A 20967-nucleotide genomic window follows, 5' to 3' on the forward strand; every position below is an offset into this window, starting at 1 on the left:
CTTCTCCAGCGCCTTCAACACGTTCCAGCCACACCTGCTCGCTGAGAAGCTGTCAGTGATGCAGGTGGATCACAGCCTGGTGGCCTGGATCACAGACTACCTCGCCAGCAGACCTCAGTATGTCAGACTGCAGGGCAGCGTGTCTGATGTGCTGCTGATTAACACTGGAGCCCCCCAAGGAACTGTGCTGTCACCATTCCTGTTCACCGTCTACACCTCCGACTTCCGCTTAAACTCCGGCTCATGCCACCTACAGAAGTTCTCCGATGACTCCTCCATTGTCAGCTGCATGACAGATGACAAGAGGGAGGAGTACAGGTCCTTGGTAGAGAACTTCGTAGGCTGGTGTGACAACAATCACCTCCAGCTCAACATCAGCAAGACTAAGGAGCTGGTGGTGGACTTCAGGCGGAGCAGGAAGAGGCCTCTGACCCCCGTCGCCATCAGGGGGAGGTGGGATGTGGAGGTGGTGAACAGCTACAAGTTCCTGGGAGTGCACTTGAACAATACACTGGACTGGTCAGACAGCACTGATGCTCTCTTCAGGAAGGGACAGAGCCAGCTGTTCTTCCTGAGCAGGCTCAGGTCATTCAACGTGTTCTCAAGGCTGCTGCAGATGTTTTAACAGTCTGTCAAGGTTCAAGGTTTTTTATTGTCAAACTAACATAGCTACAGAGTAATTATGTCGTTGAAAATCTTAGGTCACAGGTTTCTCCAACAATGCAACACAATAATACAAATAAGCAGACAATATTAAAGAAATATTAAAGTATATTATATTAAAAGTAGTACAAAAGAAAAATAGATGTAAAAAAAGTGGAATAGTGCAATAGGAGTCTATATACAAGTTATTGGAATGATATATTAGATAATAGATAGATAATTACTAAGTAGCAGATAAATGTTATGAAATTGTTTCAGCAGTTCAGTTGTTTAACAGTCTTATTGCCTGTGGGATGAAACTGTCCCTGAGTCTGGTGGTTTTAGTCCGGATGCTGCGGTAACGCCTTCCAGACGGCAGCAGACTGAACAGTTTGTGGCTGGGGTGATGGGGGTCTTTCTTCCTGAGCCGCTAGGAGTAGAGGTCCTCCAGGAGACTCTCTATGGTGCACCTGTAGAAGTTGCAGAGTATAGTGGAATCCATTTTGAACCTCCTCAGCCTGCGGAGGAAGTAGAGCCTCTGTCAAGCTTTCTTGGTGATGGTGGTGGTGTGAAAAGTCAATCTCAGGTCCTCAGTAATGTGGACCCCAAGGAACCTGAAGCTGCTGACTCTCTCCACCGCCGTCCCATTGATGGCGATGGGGGCGTGTCCCTCTCCCTGCTGCTTCCTGTAATCCACAATCAGCTCCTTTGTTTTGCTGACGTTGAGATGGAGGTTGTTATCCTGGCACCAAGATGTCAGTTTTACGACCTCCTCTCTGTACGCCATCTCGTCGCCGTCTGTGATCTGTCCGATGACGGTCGTGTCGTCAGCAAAGTTCAAGATGGTGTTGGAGCTGTGAGTGGCCACGGAGTCGTGAGTGAGCAGGGAGTAGAGGAGAGGGCTGAGCACGCAGCCTTGAGGGGCTCTAGTGTTGAGGATCAGGGTGGAGGATGTCATGTTTCCCACCCGCACTGCCTGGGGTCTGCCCGTCAGGAAGTTCAGGATCCAGTCACAGAGGGCGCTGTTGAGCCCGAGGTCTCTGAGCTTGATGGCCAGCTTGGAGGGCACAATGGTATTGAATGCTGAACTGTAATCAATGAACAGAATTCTCGCATGTGTTCCTGTTCCTCTGGTCCTGGTGTGACAGGGCGATGTGGATGGTGTGGGCTATGGCGTCGTCTGTGGACCTGTTTAATCTGTAGGCAAACTGCAGGGGGTCCAGAGAGTCAGGGAGGGAGGAGGTGATGAAGGTTTTGACTAACCGCTCAAAGCGCTTCATAATGATGGAGGTGAGTGCTACTGGGCGGTAGTCATTGAGGCTGGTGATTATTGTTTTTTTGGTGACAGGAACGATGGTGGAGTGTTTGAAGCATGTGGGGACTACAGACTGCAGCAGGGACCTGTTGAAGATGTCTGTGAACACCTCTGCCAGCTGAACTGCACACACCCTGAGAACACGGCCAGGGATGCCGTCAGGTCCAGGAGCCTTGTGTGGGTTAACCCTCAACCTCTTAAACCCGCCCGATATCGGGGGGAAAAACGCGTCACTGCAGGAGACAGCGTCTGGGGGCTTCTTAATATTTAAAAACCTATGAATGTCTTATACTCAAATAACGGGAAAAAACTCAGCTACCTGACGATATGAGCCATTTTTACCGAAACAAAACAAAAGTCTCACAAGAAGCGCTAGCATTAGCCCTTAGCGAAAATGGGCTGATGCTACTCCCAGTGCTAACTAGCAAAAACAATCTTTAAAACTTAATATGTTCTGCACAAACTACATATCATCTGAAAGCTGATACTCCACAGATTATCTTGATATAAGTATCACTGCAGGACACAAACTCACTGAGCTAGCAGCCAGAACAGAGCAAGAAAACAATTTTTTCTAGACCATAACAATAATTATGTCTTACCGTTGCTGTTTTGTGATCAAAAGTCATGTTCAAGGGAATAAAAACGCTGCTCAAGGTTAATCCAATGTCTCTTAGTCACTTTAGAATTGTTCCTGATAATCCATCATTACATTTATGGCAGCAAAGTAGGTAGGCCTACAACGTTTTGCAGTCCGGGGCTAATGCTGTCTCACGTGCTGTTTACGCAAACCTCTCTCTCCTTGACGTAAATGTTTAGCCGGATATACTAACTGCCCCTCGATTCTATTGGCTCTAAAGTTTCAAAAAAGGTGTCAATCACCAAAATCGACCAATGGGTTCCAGAGATAGGATCATGCGTAGTATAAATAATGCCAGCACCGGCAGCTTTACGCACATGGCAGCAAAGGCAGCACCACAACTGCACCACAGCAGCGCAGCAACACAGCGACGAACACAGCGAACAGAGAACACAGAGACAACAGCAGGCAACAAAAAATAATATTACAAGGACAAGGATTGATTTGCTTTTAGAACTTATTCGAGCAAATAATGGCACCCAAAAAGAGGCTGTGTAAGCTTGAAGACGCCGTGGAAATGGTGTTCGCTGACTCTCCGTCAGAAAATGAGAATGTACTTCGGCCACAATCAGACCCTGATTATGAACTTCAGGAAAGGTATGTACTCTCTCTCTGTTTGTATTTATTAGTTGTGTATTTGGTGTAATCTATAGTAATTCCACACTCGCAAAATACAAAATGACGCCGCTTTGTTGTTGTAGCGTTATCGTTCCGTGAGAAACGAAAACAATGGGAAGATTGTGTTGGTGAACACGTATAAATAGAATAATTGTATTTCGTGACTATAACACGGCAGTATTATAAAGCTGTATTGTACTGTATATATCAACCCAGTATATTTTTATATATATATATATTAGGGCCGGGACCCGATTAAAAAAATTAATCTAATTAATTAGAGGTTTTGTAATTAATTAATCGAAATTAATCACATTTTTAATCACATATAAATATTTGACCTGAGAACAGTGAGAAAATGTCAATAAAGTGTGCCGTCACACAGAGGTAATTTAATTGCTTACCTAGGTCCAATGATCCCCAGTCAGGGCAACACATTCGGCTTTCTCCAATAAATTCTCTTTATCTTCCTTTTCATTGTCATAAAGCTGCTGGATTCTTTTTGTCACTGTCTTTCTGCATGGCAGCTCATATGTTGTGTCAGACGATGCAATCTGTAGTACCTTTTGCAGCCCCTTATCTTCTACGACTCCAAGTGGTCTACAGTCGAGTGCAATCCAGTGAGCTGGTTATTTTTTCAGACGTGGACTTAGTTATCCTGGTCCTGAAACCAGTCATCTGGTTGAGTGTGGGTCATACTTGTCAACCCTCCCGATTTTCGCGGGAGACTCCCGATTTCAATGCCCTCTCCCGGTTTCCTCCCGGGGTCCTATTTCTCCCGCATTTCTCCCGATTTCTGACAAAATCAGATTTACACACGACTGTTTCCACTCGGACTTTAATACAGCTACACCATTGTTTGGTTTCCATGGTAACACGTCTCTTTAGTAGCGCGCGCAACTCAATGTCTGAGAGGGTAATGCAGATATTCACAGAAAACAGATAAAAGAATCGACAACTACTCTACTCTCTGCTCACTCCTTTCCTGTAAAATGCAGGTCCAGTCCACACATATGCTCCATCAAGGACGGTGCTACAGGCTGCAAGGCAGTGCACTTAAAACTACAATAAGCATGTTAATGTTAATCTAACAGCTACGGCGATCCACTAGCACCACCCCCCCGCAAATTTTGCATTTTGAAATGCTCCCGATTTCTGAGGGCAACTATGGTGTGGGTCCTTGTACTCGGAGTCGGGCTAACGTCCACGCTAGCTGCTATATGTTTTGTATTGAGGTGATACTTGAGGCTTGATGTGCTGCGGTGATATGTGAATTCCTTTTTGCATACAACCTTGCTCTTATCAACGCTTCCATCCGTCCGTTTTTCAAACAAAATTCCCCATCCACGGGGCCAACCAAAGCGGTCTCATCAGCTTCTTCGTTCATGTTTGACTATTGTTCACTGTGGTTTGTTGTGTGAAGTCATGAACGTTAGTTGGTGCTCCAGTATAATCGGTACGCCTGAAACTCATCCAGTGAGAAACGTTGCGCAGGGCAAAAATAAGTGCGATTAAAATGCGTTAATTTTTTTAACGCGTTAATGTTTGTGTAATTAATTAATCTTAATTAACGCGTTAAAGTCCCGGCCCTAATATATATATATATATATATATATATATATATATAATTATAATAAATAATAGATTTATTTTGTTAGCGCTTTTACAGGTGCTCAAAGACGCTTTACAGATATAGTGAAAAGAAAGGAACAACAAATAAATATATAGTTAAATAATACAAAAACAATCACACATTAAAAGCCAGATTGAAGAGGTGAGTTTTTGTAAGTTTTTTTGAAGGTGGTGAGGTCAGCTCTGATGGGTCAACCCAGTCTCATGGCATTTCGTGTTATAATCACGACATTTAATCAATTGATTCGTGTTCACCAACACGATTTTCCCCTTTTTTTCGTGTCACACAGAACGATTTTAAAAGCAATGTATTTCTATTGGTAGTATGTTTCGTGCCTGCAGCACGTCTTTTTGTCCGTTCGGCTCTTGGAAGACCGAAAGCTGTGGGGTTCATAAAAACATGTTTTTACTCAATGTCAAGCCACGATTATTGTTTTTATTTTAAATCGTATAATGTCGGACTTTTTTTGTCGTCTGTGAGGAAAACAAATGGGGCTCAGAGCCTCAGAATACTGAACTCTGTATTTTTGTTAAATCTTTTTTTCCTTCTAATTTGTTATTCTTTTCTAAATAACACACTGTTATTTACTCACCAATAACACACAATTATCCTTGTTTTTATTTGTTTAATTCCATAATCTCTGGCTTTTTTGGCGTCCGTCAGGAACTGAATTTCAAAATAAAAATAACCGGAAGCAGACGTAGGCATTTTGAGTGATTACCCAAGATCCTCAGCTATGGTTTTAGCTCGCTGATTGGATGTTTTAGCTGCAATGCATGTTGGGATTTGGTGTTTATATGATATGAAATAAAAAAATAAAAATAATAATAATACTTAATTTCGAGTGTTCTTGCTGTTCTCTTTGAAAGTCATCACATTGCATTGTAATACACGGTTTGGCTGCATTAAATATTACAGATCTGCCGTAGTTCTTTATTTATAGAGCCCTGATGAGAAGACCTTTGGAAAAACTGGAAGAAATGCTGCCGAAACTGAATACTTGACGTGGATCATAAATATATCAACAATTAAACAAGAGCTTCAATTTCTCTTCACACAATACGTCTCCTCGCAGTTTCAACACTAATTCGGCTGACTTTTACATTTGATCTAATTGGTAACTAGGTTATATTTACACCATAACGGTGCACAGCTGATAGAAAAGGACTTGTAGTTTTTAAAGGTATTACTGATTTTCTTTGAATATAAGAATGTATATACTGAGTCTGAAATAATATAGCAATATGCTGTAAAATTATGTGAAAACATGAATAAAACTACACATTTTCAGATGTTGTACATACATAAGTGTCCTGCACTAATAATACAAAGTTATTATGGCTGTGTGTACCTTGTGTGCACCGCCTAGTGGTTAAAGCACGTTATTGAAGTATTGTTTTTATGTGTTATATTTGATGAACAAAATATTAAGAGTACATACTTTCATAGGGGGAAAGTAGAAGGTCAATGATAGAAATATAGAGTATAAAAAATCAAGAAGATACTGTAAGTGATCTCTACAATAAAACAGTTTCGTGCAGGATGTATAAAGATATTAATATGAGGATGTGCAAAACAGACAAACTAATTAATCTTTATTAACACATTAAAGAATACTTTAGGTTAAGGTCTTCTTTCAAATAAGAAAAAAGCTTTGGGGATATCTATCTACAGATAAATATTAAGCCTGACAAAGTACTTAACGTCTAATATATTGCTTTCCTGCAATGTTAACTATGGTGAAGCACTTATTTTAACTGATATTATACATATGAAGTATACTCTTATGTATGTAGATAGTATAAGAAATGTGCAGAACATGACAGTTTAATGGTGGAGGTATACACACATATTGATAGATATCTTGTAATGCACTGTTGAGGAACCTCAGCTGCGACCCAAGTTTTTCATTCATTGCATAACTACACCATAGTTGTGTATATGATATGTCAATAAACCTTAGAAAATCTTGAAATCTTGAAAGGGATGTGCAAAATAGCCATTATACAGTCTTTAATTAACTATTAGTAGAGAATAACGAGTAATGAACATACTTTATTACTCGTTTCCATTCATGTCAATTGCAGATAAATGTTTAGTCTTCTCAAGCACCAACTATCAAATATCTCTCCTGATTGTTGGCACTTGACAATCACCTTCCCTGAATTTTACTCAGGTGTAACCCTTTCTGATTTAAGGGTTGTTTATATTTGAAATCACTTATCAGAATCTGCAAAGTAACTCAAATAAATGTAGTGGAGTAAAAATACCAGGTTAACATCTGAATTGTAGTGGAGTAGAATTACAAAGTAACAATGAGCTGTCATGTGGTATATTAATGCTGTGCAACAAGCGATTTTCACCCATGTATTAATTATATGTTTTACACTTGATAACACCAATGTGTTTAATACTGGCAACTTCTAATTGTGGGAAAAACGAAAACGTTCAGTAGAGACGTTCCATAGAACATTTTGCGAACCACAATAGCCAGCATGTGTAGTTCTGGGGGGGGCGTTCGATTCCAGTTTTGGATAGTCTGGCGTGGTTTCGTTCCATTTCAAATAGCTGTTTGACGCTCGGCGTAACCTTGGCGCACTGCCACTCCAACATCCAATCCCAGAGCTTGAAGATTAATCACGGGGACAGTAGTCCTAAACGATAGCTGGGGATTATGGGTAGTGTAGTGTCTTCGGCCATCCTAAACTCAGAAATGTTGACAATTGCAATGATGCTCGAAATGTCCCTTATAGGCCTACGTCTGTTTCCGGTTATTTTTATTTTGAAATTCAGTTCCTGACGGACGCCAAAAAAGCCAGAGATTATGGAATTAAACAAATAAATAAAAACAAGGATAATTGTGTGTTATTGGTGAGTAAATAATAGTGTGTTATTTAGAAAATAATAACAAATTAGAAGGAAAAAAAGATTTTTAAAAATTAGGGCTGTCAGTCGATTAAAATATTTAATCGCAAATTAATCGCACATTTTTTATCTGTTCTAAATGTACCTTAGAGGAATATTTTTCAAGTTTTTAATACTCTTATCAACATATGAGTGGACAAATATGCTTTATGCTAATGTTTATTATCATTTGAACAATGACAAATATTCTCATGAATATTAAACACAACAACCTCTGAACATTACAAATATTCGCCTCAATTCAACCTGGAACCTCTCATATAATTGTGTGTGTGTGTGTGGGATTGTTGGAGCTATGTGCAACTCAAGGCATATGCTCGAACGGGAGCTGCCTGGACGCTGCAATCATGTTGCGCGCACTGAGTGTGCTGACTTTTCCCACAATGTCCCACTGTCTGGCTAACTGCATAAAGTCAAGTGCTCGGCGCAGTTGTGGCGAAATGTCGCTTCTCTGTTTTCATTTAAACAGCTCCTTATATCCGTTAGCGCAGCTAGCTAGCACCAGATGCTAACAACAACAATACACGTAAGGTCGCTCGCTCGGGCCACACATACACACACCCTCCCGGTCCTCCCGATGGCTAGTTGGTGCCTGCCGGTGAGTGTGGAAGTGTGGTCTGCCACAAGCGGGCGGCAGGAGCGGGGCTGTCAGCATCAGCTTGTAGATGGTATTTTAAACTCGATGCGCTCTGAAACTACGGGGCGGCCGAGGAAAAAAAATACACATGCGTTAATCGCGTTAAAATAATTAGTGGCGTAAATGCGTTATTAACGCGTTAACTTGACAGCCCTAAACAAAATACAGATTTCAGTATTCTGAGGCTCTGAGCCCAATTTCTTTTCCTCACAGACGACAACAAAAGTCAGACATTATACGATTTAAAATAAAAACAAAAATCGTGGCTTGATATTGAAAAAAACATGTTTTTATGAACCCCACAGCTTCCGGTCTTCTAAGAGCCGAATGGACAAAAAGACGTGGTGCAGTCACGAAACATACTACCAATAGAAATACATTGCTTTTAAAATCGTTCTGTGTGAAACGAAAAAAAGGGGAAAATCGTGTTGGTGAACAAGAATCAATAGATTAAATGTCATGACTATAACACGAAATGCCATGAGACTAGGTTGGATGGGTTGTGGGAGTGAGTTCCAGAGGGAGGGGGCAGCGACGGAGAGGGCTCTGTCCCCCCATGTACGGTGATTGATGTGGGTGGGAATGGATAGGAGGTTCGCTTCTGATGAGCGGAGGCAGCGGGAAGGGGTGTGGTGGTGCAGCTGGTCTGTGAGGTAGGGGGAGGGAGCCTGATTGTTGAAGGCTTTATGAGTAATGAGGAGGACTTTGAAGTTGATTCTTTGACGGACGGGGAGCCAGTGGAGGTTCTGGAGGACGGGAGTGATGTGGTCTCGGGCGCGGGTGTGGGTGAGGAGGCGGGCAGCAGAGTTCTGGATATGTTGGAGTTTATTGAGGAGGTTGGATGGTATGCCATAGAGGATGCTATTGCAGTAGTCGAGTCGTGAAGTGATGAATGCATGAATCAGGGTTTCAGCAGCAGAGGAGGAGAGTGATGGGCGGAGACGGACAATGTTTTTGAGGTGGAAAAAGGCGGTCCTGGTGATGTGACTGATGTGGTGGTTGAATTTGAGCTGATTGTCGAAGATGACTCCGAGGTTGCGGATGTGAGGGGGGGGAGATAGTGTGGCTGTCAATGTTGAAGTTGAAATTCTGGATGGGTTTGGTACGGGATGGGGGGCCGATGATGATGATGTCTGATTTGGCACTGTTCAGTTGGAGATATTTTATTTGCATCCATGCTTTTATTTCTGAGAGACAGTTGGTGAGAGTGGAGTGTGTTGTGGGGGTGATGGTTTTTGTTGAGATATAAAGTTGGATGTCATCGGCGTAGCAGTGAAATTGAAGGTTGTGGCGACGACCTTTTGCCAAGCGGGAGCATGTAGAGCAGGGGTGGCCAACCAGTCAGAGGTTAAGAGCCACCTTTTTTCTATGTTACTGCAAAGACCCGCATCAAACACACAGTCACTGATACCGCTTGTTTCAGTTTTTTGTTTTCTGGAGACAAGATTTCAACCACGTCACCGATGCATTTTTGTAGCATTGGGATATATATTTTTTAAATCCTCTGGAACAGAGAGAGGAGCTGTGAATTATTGTTATTGATTAATGCATCAGTGTTTCTTAGGGTCAAAAACACTAAACTCACAACTTAAAATGAAAGCGTTTAGTTTATTTAATAAAAGAGCACATGTTCAATGTGAAAAGTGACAGTCGTTATAGATTATTTTCAATTTGGTGCTATATATATATATTTAAAAAAATATATTATATATATATATTTTTTAAAACACCTTGAATTGCGGGGCTCCGTTGGCGGGGCGCAGCGCCCCTCCAAGACAATGGTAGGGGAAACACTGGATAATGTTTAATCAACGATAGGTTTTCCCCCCCCTCAAAGGTGATTGGTTCACTTCATCGCAGGTATTATTGTGATTGGCTCTTGGGCCACATCAAAATTAGACGCGCATCCTCTCATACTGACACCTGACACCACACATACACACGTAGCCGAGAGCCGGGACGAAAGTAACACGGGACGAAAGTAACATGGGACGAAAGTAACGGAGCGATTTTATCCGAGCCCAAACAACTTTGACCGGCCAAATTACGTCAGAATGATCAGCATTCAATACTTAACAGACCTACTAAATATCAGGTTTAACTGTCAGGAGTAGTGTTGTCACGATACCAACATTTTGGTTTCGATACCAAGTCAAGAATTGCAATTCCGATTATTTTTCGATACTTTTCTTGAAAAAAGGGAAACAGTCTTAAATGTAATTATTGTGCTTTATTTCACACCAGAACCATAACCATAACACAAACTTTAAAAAAATGAGAACAATAAATAAAATAAATGACAATAATTCGTATTAAATACAATTAATACATTTCTTATAGACAGGCCTCGTGGTGTCCGTAGGCTTGCCCTCACTGTCAGAGATATAGCTAAAATACATCACAATTTCGCTTCTGCCGTCTTTTTTGTCAACAAGCCGAGGCACAGCGGCAGTTGCACTCCCACTTGCAGCCATGCTTCTGTGACGACCCCTCTATTCCATGTGAGGTGCCGTCTGTTTGTGTGTGTGTGGGTGTTCGCAGGTACAGGTGCTGAGGAGCCGCACCTGGGGCGGATGCCGTGCTGATGAGCCGCACCTGTGGGCGGATGCCTACCTAATGAGCTACACCTGGTGAAGCGGGATAAATGAGGAGCCCAGCCGGTTGCGTCGCTCTCACTCCTCTGGGCATTCTCTCCGTGCCAGCCTCGGGGACTTGTGGCTGGTTTTTGCCTTATTATCGTTTTTTGAGAATAAACAACTGTTATATTCTTATCCCTCGTCTCGTCTCCCTGCTTTTTGTTGCAGCCCAGGAGCCGGGTTGTAACACTTCTCGTTTTCTCACATGCTCTGGCAGCTAACACGTGCACGAGAGAGGGGAGGCACTTGAGCGTGCTTGAGAGGGGAGGGACTGCAGGCACGGCTGCAGTGCAGGGATTGGAAGCAGAGCGATGAACACACATGGCTCTTATTAAAACGGCGCTTTCTCACCGGAGTACTTTCCCCCTTCATTCTTAAAGACCCAGTGAAGTGCATGTTTTTGCACCAAAATGAAATGGCAATTTCATTCCTTACATATCATTGTGCCTGTTCATGGCTAAAATAATTTTTAATAATTCATAATTAATGAATTATTAATTTTGCCGTCTGAGCCTAACGGAAGTTGCAGACGATAGTGGCTGTGACGTCACAAGATGTACCCAGTTGCGATTGTAAACATGGCGGAGACTTTGGAAAGTGATACTAGTGTGAGAGAAATGATTGATTTGGACAGCTTTTCGGACAGGATAGATGAGGAAAGTGATCAATTTGGTGCACTTTGAGGGCAACATTAAGAGATGTATGGATACAGCTCTCAACACTCATATGAAACATATATTTCAATAATCAAAAAACATTGGAAGGATTTCTTAACCTATTTTATACAACTAATATTACATAGATGGAAATATTTGTTTACATAGATGACCAAACCCACTGAGATAACTTAGGCTACAGTTTACCTCCCTGAGCTGACGTTATCTCTCTCAGTCCCACAGGAGAGCACTCTCCCTCTCCTTATTGTTGAAACAGCTAATCTCCGTTAGCTCCGAGCTAGCACCAGATGCTGACGACAACCCTGTAACTCTCTCAGTCTCTCTTTCTCTCTCTCGAATCGACCAGTGGCCTTTATTTATCATGATCAATCAAAGAATCTACGAAACAATGACACCAGCCAGGCTCACCTTCATCTTTTGGGAACAGAAACATCGCCACTTCGGCAGACTTGACATTACTACAGCCAGCGGCAATGCATCGTTTCCCCTGTGTTTTTCATCCCTCTTTCTTCACTGTCGCCTCCATTGTCAGGTTTTCTCGATTGGCAATCACTTCCAGTGGACTCCGACACACTTTCCAGGAAAATACTAGCTCAAAAACGGTGAGAAATTCGACTTTGAAGAAGAGAAAAAACGAACGGTGGTGAATGTAAACAGTGCGGCGGCGTCCATCTCGTGACGTCACGCAGTAGATCGCAAGCCACGCCCACGAAGGCGAAGGTCGACTGCAGATTTCCCCGGCAAATTCAAAACTCGTCAAATTCGTTGCTATTCCAACATCCTTTGATATGGGTTCCAATGGACAATTTTGCTCATTACTATACGTATTAGCATAACAGATCATGCACAGGTGCACACTTCACAGGGTCTTTAAAGTACCATACTAATGAAACGGAGGAATCATAACGTTTTTAACGGCAGGGTATCGCGGTATACCTTTCAAGTATCGGTACACACTAGTGCAACACTAGTCAGGAGTCACTGTCTCTCTCCCAAACTCACACATATAAAATTCGATATGAAGTGAAGAGCCGCATGAAACTAGGCAAAGAGCTGCATGGAGCTCGAGAGCCGCAGGTTGGCCACCCCTGATGTAGAGGATGAAGAGGAGGGGGCCAAGCACCGAACCCTGGGGGACGCCTTGGGACAGAGGAGCAGTGGAGGAGGTGCAGTTGTTGATGTTGATAAACTGATGTCTGTCGGTGAGGTAGGATTTCAGCCAGGAGAGTGCAGTGTCGGTGATGTTGAGTGAGGATTCAAGGAGGGACAGCAGGATAGCGTGGTTGATGGTGTTGAATGCTGCGGTGAGGTCGAGGAGGATGAGGATGCTCATATATGTGTATATATATATATATATATATATATATATATATATATATATATATATATATATATATATATATATATATATATATATATATACTGTTATTTCACACACGCCAAATGGATGCTGTTTTGTAGTTCTACTGACATTGTGCTGTGAGAAACGAAAACAATGGGAAGATTCTGTTGGTGAACACGTATCAATAGATTCATTGTATTTCGTGACTATAGCACGGCAGTATATAAATGTATATATATATATATATATATTAGGGCTGTCAAGTTAACGCGTTAATAACGCGTTAACTTGTATATTTTGTCCTCGGCCGCCCCGTAGTTTCAGAGCGCATCGAGTTTAAAATACCATCTACAAGCTGATGCTGACAGCCCCGCTCCTGCCGTCCGCTTGCGGCAGACCACACTTCCACGCTCACCGGCAGGCACCGACTGGCGGTGGGTGTGGGAGGGAGGGTGTGTGTATGTGTGGCACGAGCGAGAGAGAGAACGGGCATACCTTACGTGTATTGTTGTTTGTTAGCATCTGGTGCTAGCTAGCTGCGCTAACGGATATAAGGAGCTGTTTCTATGAAAACAGAGGAGCGACATTTCGCCAACAACTGCGCAGAGCACTTGACTTTATGCAGGTAGCCAGACAGTGGGACATTGTACGAAAAGTCAGCACACTCAGCACGGATAGTGTGCGCAACATGATTGCAGCGTCCAGGCAGCTCCCGTTCGAGCATATGCCTTGAGTTACACAGAGCTCCAACGATCCATCACAGTGTCTCTCCACACACACACACACACACACACACACACACACTTTGTATTGTATTATTGTATTGTATGAGAGGTTCCAGGTTGAATTGAGGCGGATATTTGTAATGTTCAGAGTTTGTTATGTTTAATATTCATGAGAATATTTGTCATTGATCAAATGATAAAAAACAAACATTTGCATAAAGCATATTTGTCCACTCAGATGTTGACAAGAATATTAAAAACTTGAAAAATATCCCTCTAAGGAACATTTAGAACAGATAAAAAATGTGCGATTAATTTGCGATTAATCGCGATTAACTGTTTTAATCGACTGACAGCCCTAGTTATAATAAACATACATAGACATACAAGTTCTCCCACTTAAAAAGATGAGAGGGGCCTGTAATTTTCATCCTAGGTATACCTAAACTATGAGAGACAAAATTAGAAAAACAAATCCAGAAAATCACCATCCATCCATCAATCTTCTCCCGCTTATCCGTGGTCGGGTCGCGGAGGTAGCAGTTCCAGCAGAGAGCCCCAAACTTTCTTTTCCCTGGCCACATCAACCAGCTCTGACTGGGGGATCCCAAGGTGCTCCCAGGCCAGCGAAGAGATATAATCCCTCCACCTGGTTCTAGGTCTACCCCTTGGTCTCTTCCCAGCTGGACGTGCCTGGAAAACCTCCCTAGGTAGGCGCCCAGGTGACATCCTAACTAGGTGCCCGAACCACCTCAACTGGCTCCTTTCGACGCGAAGGAGGAGCGGTTAAACTCAGAGTCCCTCCCGGATGACCGAACTTCTCACCTTATCCCTAAGGGAGACACCAGCCACCCTGCGGAGAAAACCCATCTCGGCCGCTTGTACCCGCGATCTCGTTTTTTCGGTCATGACCCATCCTTCATGACCATAGGTGAGGGTAGGAACGAAAATGGCGCGGTAGACAGAGAGCTTTGCCTTCTGGCTCAGCTCCCTTTTCGTCACAAAGGTGCGGTAAAGCGACTGCAGTACCGCTCCCGCTGCTCCGATTCTCTGACCCATCTCACGCTCCATTGTTCCCTCACTCGAGAACAAGACCCCGAGATACTTGAACTCCTTCACTTGGGGTAAGGACTCATTCCTTGCTTGGAGTGGACAGTCCATCGGTTTCCTGCTGAGAACCATGGCCTCAGATTTGGAGGTGCTGATCCTCATCCCAGCCGCTTCACACTCGATTGCGAACCGATCCAGTGAGTGCTGAAGGTCGCAGACCGATGAAGCCATCAGAACCACATCATCTGCAAAAAGCAGTGGTGCAATCCTTAGTCCACCGAACTGCAGACCCCCTCCCCCACGACTACGCCTCGAAATCCGATCCATGTATATTACAAACAGGATTGGTGACAAAGCGCAGCCTTGGCGGAGGCCAACCCTCACCTGAAATGGGTCCGACTTACTGCCGAGGACCCGGACACAGCTCTCGCTTTGGGAGTACAGAGATTGGATGGCCCTGAGGAGAGACCCCCTCACCCCATACTCCCGCAGCACCTCCCACAGTGACTCCCTGGGAACCCAGTCATACACCTTCTCCAAGTCTACAAAACACATGTAGACTGGATAAGCGTACTCCCAGGCCCCCTCCAGGATCCTTGCAAGAGTAAAAAGCTGATCTGTCGTTCCACGACCAGGATGGAATCCTTATTGTTCCTCCTCAATCTGAGGTTCGACAATCGGCCTGACCCTCCTTTCGAGTACCTTAGAGTAAACTTTCACGGGGAGGCTGAGTAGTGTGATGCCTCTGTAATTGGCACACACCCTCTGATCCTCCTTTTTAAAAAGGGGAACCACCACCCCGGTCTGCCACTCCTTCGGTACTGTTTCCGACTTCCACGCAACGTTGATGAGACGTGTCAACCATGACAGTCCCTCAACACCCAGAGCCTTCAGCATTTCTGGGCGGATCTCATCCATCCCCGGGGCTTTGCCACTGTTAAGTTGTTTGACGACCTCAGTGACCTCCCCCCGGGAGATTGGTGTCGATGCCCCGTCATACTTCAGCTCTGCCTCTAACATAGAGGGCGGAGTTGTCGGGTTCAGGAGTTCCTCAAAGTGCTCCTTCCAACGCCCTAACACTCCATCAGTTGAGGTCAACAACGTCCCATCCTTACTGTACACAGCTTGGATGGTTCCCTGCTTCCCCCTCCTGAGGTGTCGGACAGTTTTCCAGAACAACTTTGGTGCCGCCCGAAAGTCCTTTTCCATGTCTTCTCCGAACTTCTCCCACACCCGCTGCTTTGCCTCGGCCACGGCTGAGGCTGCTGCCCTTCGGGCCTGTCGGTACCTTGCAACTGCCTCGGGAGTCCCCCGGGATAACAAATCCCTGAAGGCCTCCTTCTTCAGTCGGACGGCTTCCCTGACCACCGGTGTCCACCAGGAGGTTCGAGGGTTACCGCCCCTTGAGGCACCTAGGACCTTGAGGCCACAGCTCCCCGCCGCGGCTTCGGCAATAGAGGCTTTGAACACCGACCACTCTGGTTCAATGTCCCCAACCTCCACAGGAATGCCCGAAATGCTCCGCCGGAGGCGTGAGTTGAAGGCCTCCTGAACTTGGGCCTCCTCCAGACGTTCCCAGTTCACCCAAACTACACGTTTGGGCTTACCAGGTCTATCCAGAGGCTTCCCCCAGAAAATCACATTGTCTGATTTTTAAAGAATTTATTTGCAAATGATGGTGGAAAATAAGTATTTGGTCACCTACAAATAAACAAACAAGATTTCTGGCTCTCACAGACCTGTAACTTCTTCTTTAAGAGCCTCCTCTGTCCTCCACTTGTTAACTGTATTAATGGCACCTGTTTGAACTCGTTATCAGTATAAAAGACACCTGTCCACAACCTCAAACAGTCACACTCCAAACTCCACTATGGCCAAGACCAAAGAGCTGTCAAAGGACACCAGAAACAAAATTTTAGACCTGCACCAGGCTGGGAAGACTGAATCTGCAATAGGTAAGCAGCTTGGTGTGAAGAAATCAACTGTGGGAGCAATTATTAGACAATGGAAGTCATACAAGACCACTAATAATCTCCCTCGATCTGGGGCTCCACGCAAGATCTCACCCCGTGGGGTCAAAATGATCACAAGAACGGTGAGCAAAAATCCCAGAACCACACAGGGGGACCTAGTCAATGACTTGCAGAGAGCTGGGACCAAAGTAACAAAGGCTACCATCAGTAATACACTACGCCGCCAGGGACTCTAATCCTGCAGTGCCAGACTTGTCCCCCTGCTTAAGCCAGTACATGTCCAGGCCTGTCTGAAGTTTGCTAGAGAGCATTTAGATGATCCAGAAGAGGATTGGGAGAATGTCATATGGTCAGATGAAACCAAAATATAACTTTTTGGTAAAAACTCAACTAGACGTGTTTGGAGGAGAAAGAATGCTGAGTTGCATCCAAAGAACACCATACCTACTGTGAAACATGGGGGTGGAAACTTCATGCTTTGGGGCTGTTTTTCTGCAAAGGGACCAGGACGACTGATCTGTGTAAAGGAAAGAATGAATGGGGCCATGTATCGTGAGATTTTGAGTGACAACCTCCTTCCATCAGCAAGGGCATTGAAGATGAAACTTGGCTGGGTCTTTCAGCATGACAATGATCCCAAACACACCGCCCGGGCAACAAAGGAGTGGCTTCGTAAGAAGCATTTCAAGGTCTTGGAGTGGCCTAGCCAGTCTCCAGATCTCAACCCCATAGAAAATCTTTGGAGGGAGTTGAAAGTCCATGTTGCCCAGTGACAGCCCCAAAACATGCTCTAGAGGAGTGATTTTCTGGATTTTTTTTTTTCTCATTTTGTCTCTCATAGTTGAGGAATACCTAGGATGAAAATTACAGGCCTCTCATCTTTTTAAGTGGGAGAACTTGCACAATTGGTGGCTGACTAAATACTTTTTTGCCCCACTGTACATACTGTATGTTAAATGGATATACCCGCCTTCTTTCACTTATCTTTCTATTCCCAAAACAATATACATAAAGAAATGACATATTTTGGACATAGTTCGAATGGTGATTAATCATGATTAATTAATTAATTAATCTGATTAAAAAATGTAATCGTTTGACAGCCCTACTATATATATATATATATATATATATATATATATATATATATATATATATATATATATATATATATATATATATATATATATATATATATATATATATATATATATATATATATATATATATATATATATATATATATATATATATATATATATATATATATATATGTGTGTGTGTATACTGTTATTTCACACAAGCTAACTGGAGGAATTATTTCTGATTTGAGTTACATTTTTGAAAGAATAAGCCAGTGAAGTAATCGATTTGTTTTTTCCACATTTGTTTTCACAGTGATGAAGACCAGTATCAAATGGGTTCTGCATCACAGCCATCAACATCTGCCTCATCCGAGCTACGACGGATCAGCATACAGTTGCCCCAGAGCCATCAACATCCAAGCTACGCCGCCGGACGTCTGCACCAGTACTAACTCGGACTGCATCTTCTGATTCTGAACCATCATTTGAGCTGCCCAGTAAAAGAAAAGGGAAAGCATCGAAAAAAGCTGTAAATCCCAGGAAGCGTGGCCGAGGTGGGTCATCCGCTTCCAGAACGACAGAGGAAGAACTCAGGTGGCACAACAGAGGAGAATGACCAAACACCAGAGCCACTGAGGTTCATGCCAGCCAGGGTCCCAGGGCCAGTGTTGGACACCACTGCACCATGGTCTCCCCTTCAGCTTTTCAGACTATTTTTTAGCACTGCCGTGGTTCATACAATCATTTCCAACACAAAGGCCCTGAATAGATTGCAGGGTGGAAAGAAGTATCCTTGGAAAGTGCTGACTTTCAAGGATTTTTATATTTTCCTGTCCATTATCGTTTTCACAGGCCTAGTTCACGTTCACAACCAAGCGGACTACTGGAAGACAACATTTCCATATGACTTCAAATTCCCAGGTGATACGATGTCCCGGGACCGCTTCCAATCCATCATGTGGTCATTGCACCTGAGCGACTCTAAAGAAGACGAAGAAAATGATCGCAAAAGGAACACTGCAGAGTACGACAGACTTTTCAAGATAAAGCCCCTGTACACTGAAATCACTGCTGCCTGCAAAGCACATTTCCAGTCCTATCAAAACATTTCAATAGATGAAAGGATGGTCGCCTCCAAAGCCTGCATCAGCATGAAGCAGTAAATGAAAGATAAACCAACTAAGTGGGGATACAAACTGTTTGTGCTGGCGGATTCCTCCACGGCATACACATGGAACTTCTTTGTGTACACAGGGAAGAGTACGTTCCTCTCAGGCCAGGGACTCAGCTACTCCTCCGTGATTGACCTCCTGCCTTTCCCTCTGCTCGGTGGGGGCAACTTTTACACAAGCCCTGCCCTCTTTGGGGATTTGTTCGCAAAAAACATTGGCTGTTGTGGTACCAATTCGAAAAAATCGAGTTGGTTTTCCAAAGACTGAGTTGAACGACCTTCCGAAAAGGCTGAAAGGGCAGATCTGCATTGGATAAGGAGAAGTAAGCTCCTGTTTGTAAAGTGGATGGACAGCCGTGAAGTGACCATGTGCATGCAGCCTTCAGTGGACAGACTGTCAGGAGGAAAGTTAAACGGGCTGGTGTGTGGCAGAATAAGATTGTTACCGTTCCTGACGCTGTGGTGGACTACAACAGAAGCATGGGAGGCGTGGATGTGTCTGATGCTTTGATTGGGTACTACAGCGTTCACCACAAAACCATGAAATGGTACAATACTTGTTTTTACCATTTTCTGGACATTGCAGTGGTGAACAGCTTCCTTCTCCACAAGGAGCTGCACAAGATGAGGGGTGACCCCGGCAGGACGAAGCCACACACCCAGAAGTCCTTCAGGGAGCAGCTTGCTGCAGACATGAGGGGTGAAGTCCCTGCAGCACCACCACCACTCCCACCCATCATCACTCGTATGCATTCCCAAGTATTATGGGGAAGATGCCACCGCGCTCAGGAGGTGCTCTGGTGCTGGCAACAAAACGGTGAAGACCTATCTACTGCACGAAGTGCCTGGTCCCTCTGTGCCTCAATTCGAAGAAGAACTGTTTCAAGGCGAGGCACACCTCTGACTAACACATTCATGTTTTTTCTTTTTTTTCTTTTTTGCCAGTTTTGAAAAAATGCTTGTGGTGTTATTATACTTGTGTGTGTTGTTTATGAAATAAATCTGCTCCTGTTGGAGACAAATGTATCCTATGTTTCCTAATTTTTATTGTGTAAGTAAACCTTCCTAGAAGTGTTAGTCGGGTGATAAACATGTAAGGACTGTGGCAAAGTCCGCAGGCAGGCAGGCAGGCAGGCAGGCAGGCAGGCAGGCAGGCAGGCAGGCAGGCAGGCAGACACACACACACACACACACACACACACACACACACACACACACACACACACACACACACACACACACACACACACACACACACACACACACACACACACACACACACACACACACACACACACACACACACACACAAAAAATAAAGAAATGTAATTAAAAAAAAAAAAAAAAACATTAAAACAAATGTATAAACACACTTGTATTTGGATGGAATGATTACCTATAGTGATAATACAATTATTTTTACAGTATGGTACATGAAAAAGGTCAAATGGCACTGATGGTATCCAAATGTGCCAAAATGTGCCCAAAGTTTTTTTGCTAAACCTCTCTAAAAAGGTCAAATTTGACTTTTTTTGACTCAATCTTGATACAGAGTACTTATTGTATGTTATACTTTGGATTCCTAAAGCTTTTAGTCTACCATCCCATCATTCAAGGGTGGTTTTCACTATAAGTAGTGTTTTTTTTTAGGCGGACTTAAGAATCTACCTTTTTTTACTACGTTCCATCTGAATTTACTCTGACACAGAAACATCTATATTGACTCTGACACTTCTACATCCAACTCACAGATCTAACCTTGCTTTGATAAAAGATATTATTCATATAACTCTTTTAGAAGTTAAGTTATAGTCATTTGTTTTGGGCATAGCATTTTCGACCTAAAAAACAGGCTCAGGGCTTTACAGGTTAAACATGTTGAGAATTGTTAGATTTTT

The 20967-nt window shown here is 43.5% G+C and overlaps 1 protein-coding gene and 1 long non-coding RNA gene across 2 annotated transcripts in view; one reads left to right on the forward strand and one right to left on the reverse strand.

The window, feature by feature from the left end:
* The window catches only part of frem1b (Fras1 related extracellular matrix 1b), a 273903-nt gene that overhangs the window by 44911 nt on the left and 208025 nt on the right, over positions 1 to 20967 (reverse strand). The gene's annotated exons all lie outside the window — the stretch shown is intronic.
* LOC307032590 lies at positions 2564 to 20095 on the forward strand. Its single transcript, XR_013806314.1, has 2 exons — positions 2564 to 3194; positions 18212 to 20095. It is a non-coding gene; the product is annotated as an uncharacterized lncRNA (long non-coding RNA).

This window comes from Notothenia rossii (assembly GCF_949606895.1).
Source record: "Notothenia rossii genome assembly, chromosome: 1".
NCBI lineage: Eukaryota > Metazoa > Chordata > Actinopteri > Perciformes > Nototheniidae > Notothenia > Notothenia rossii.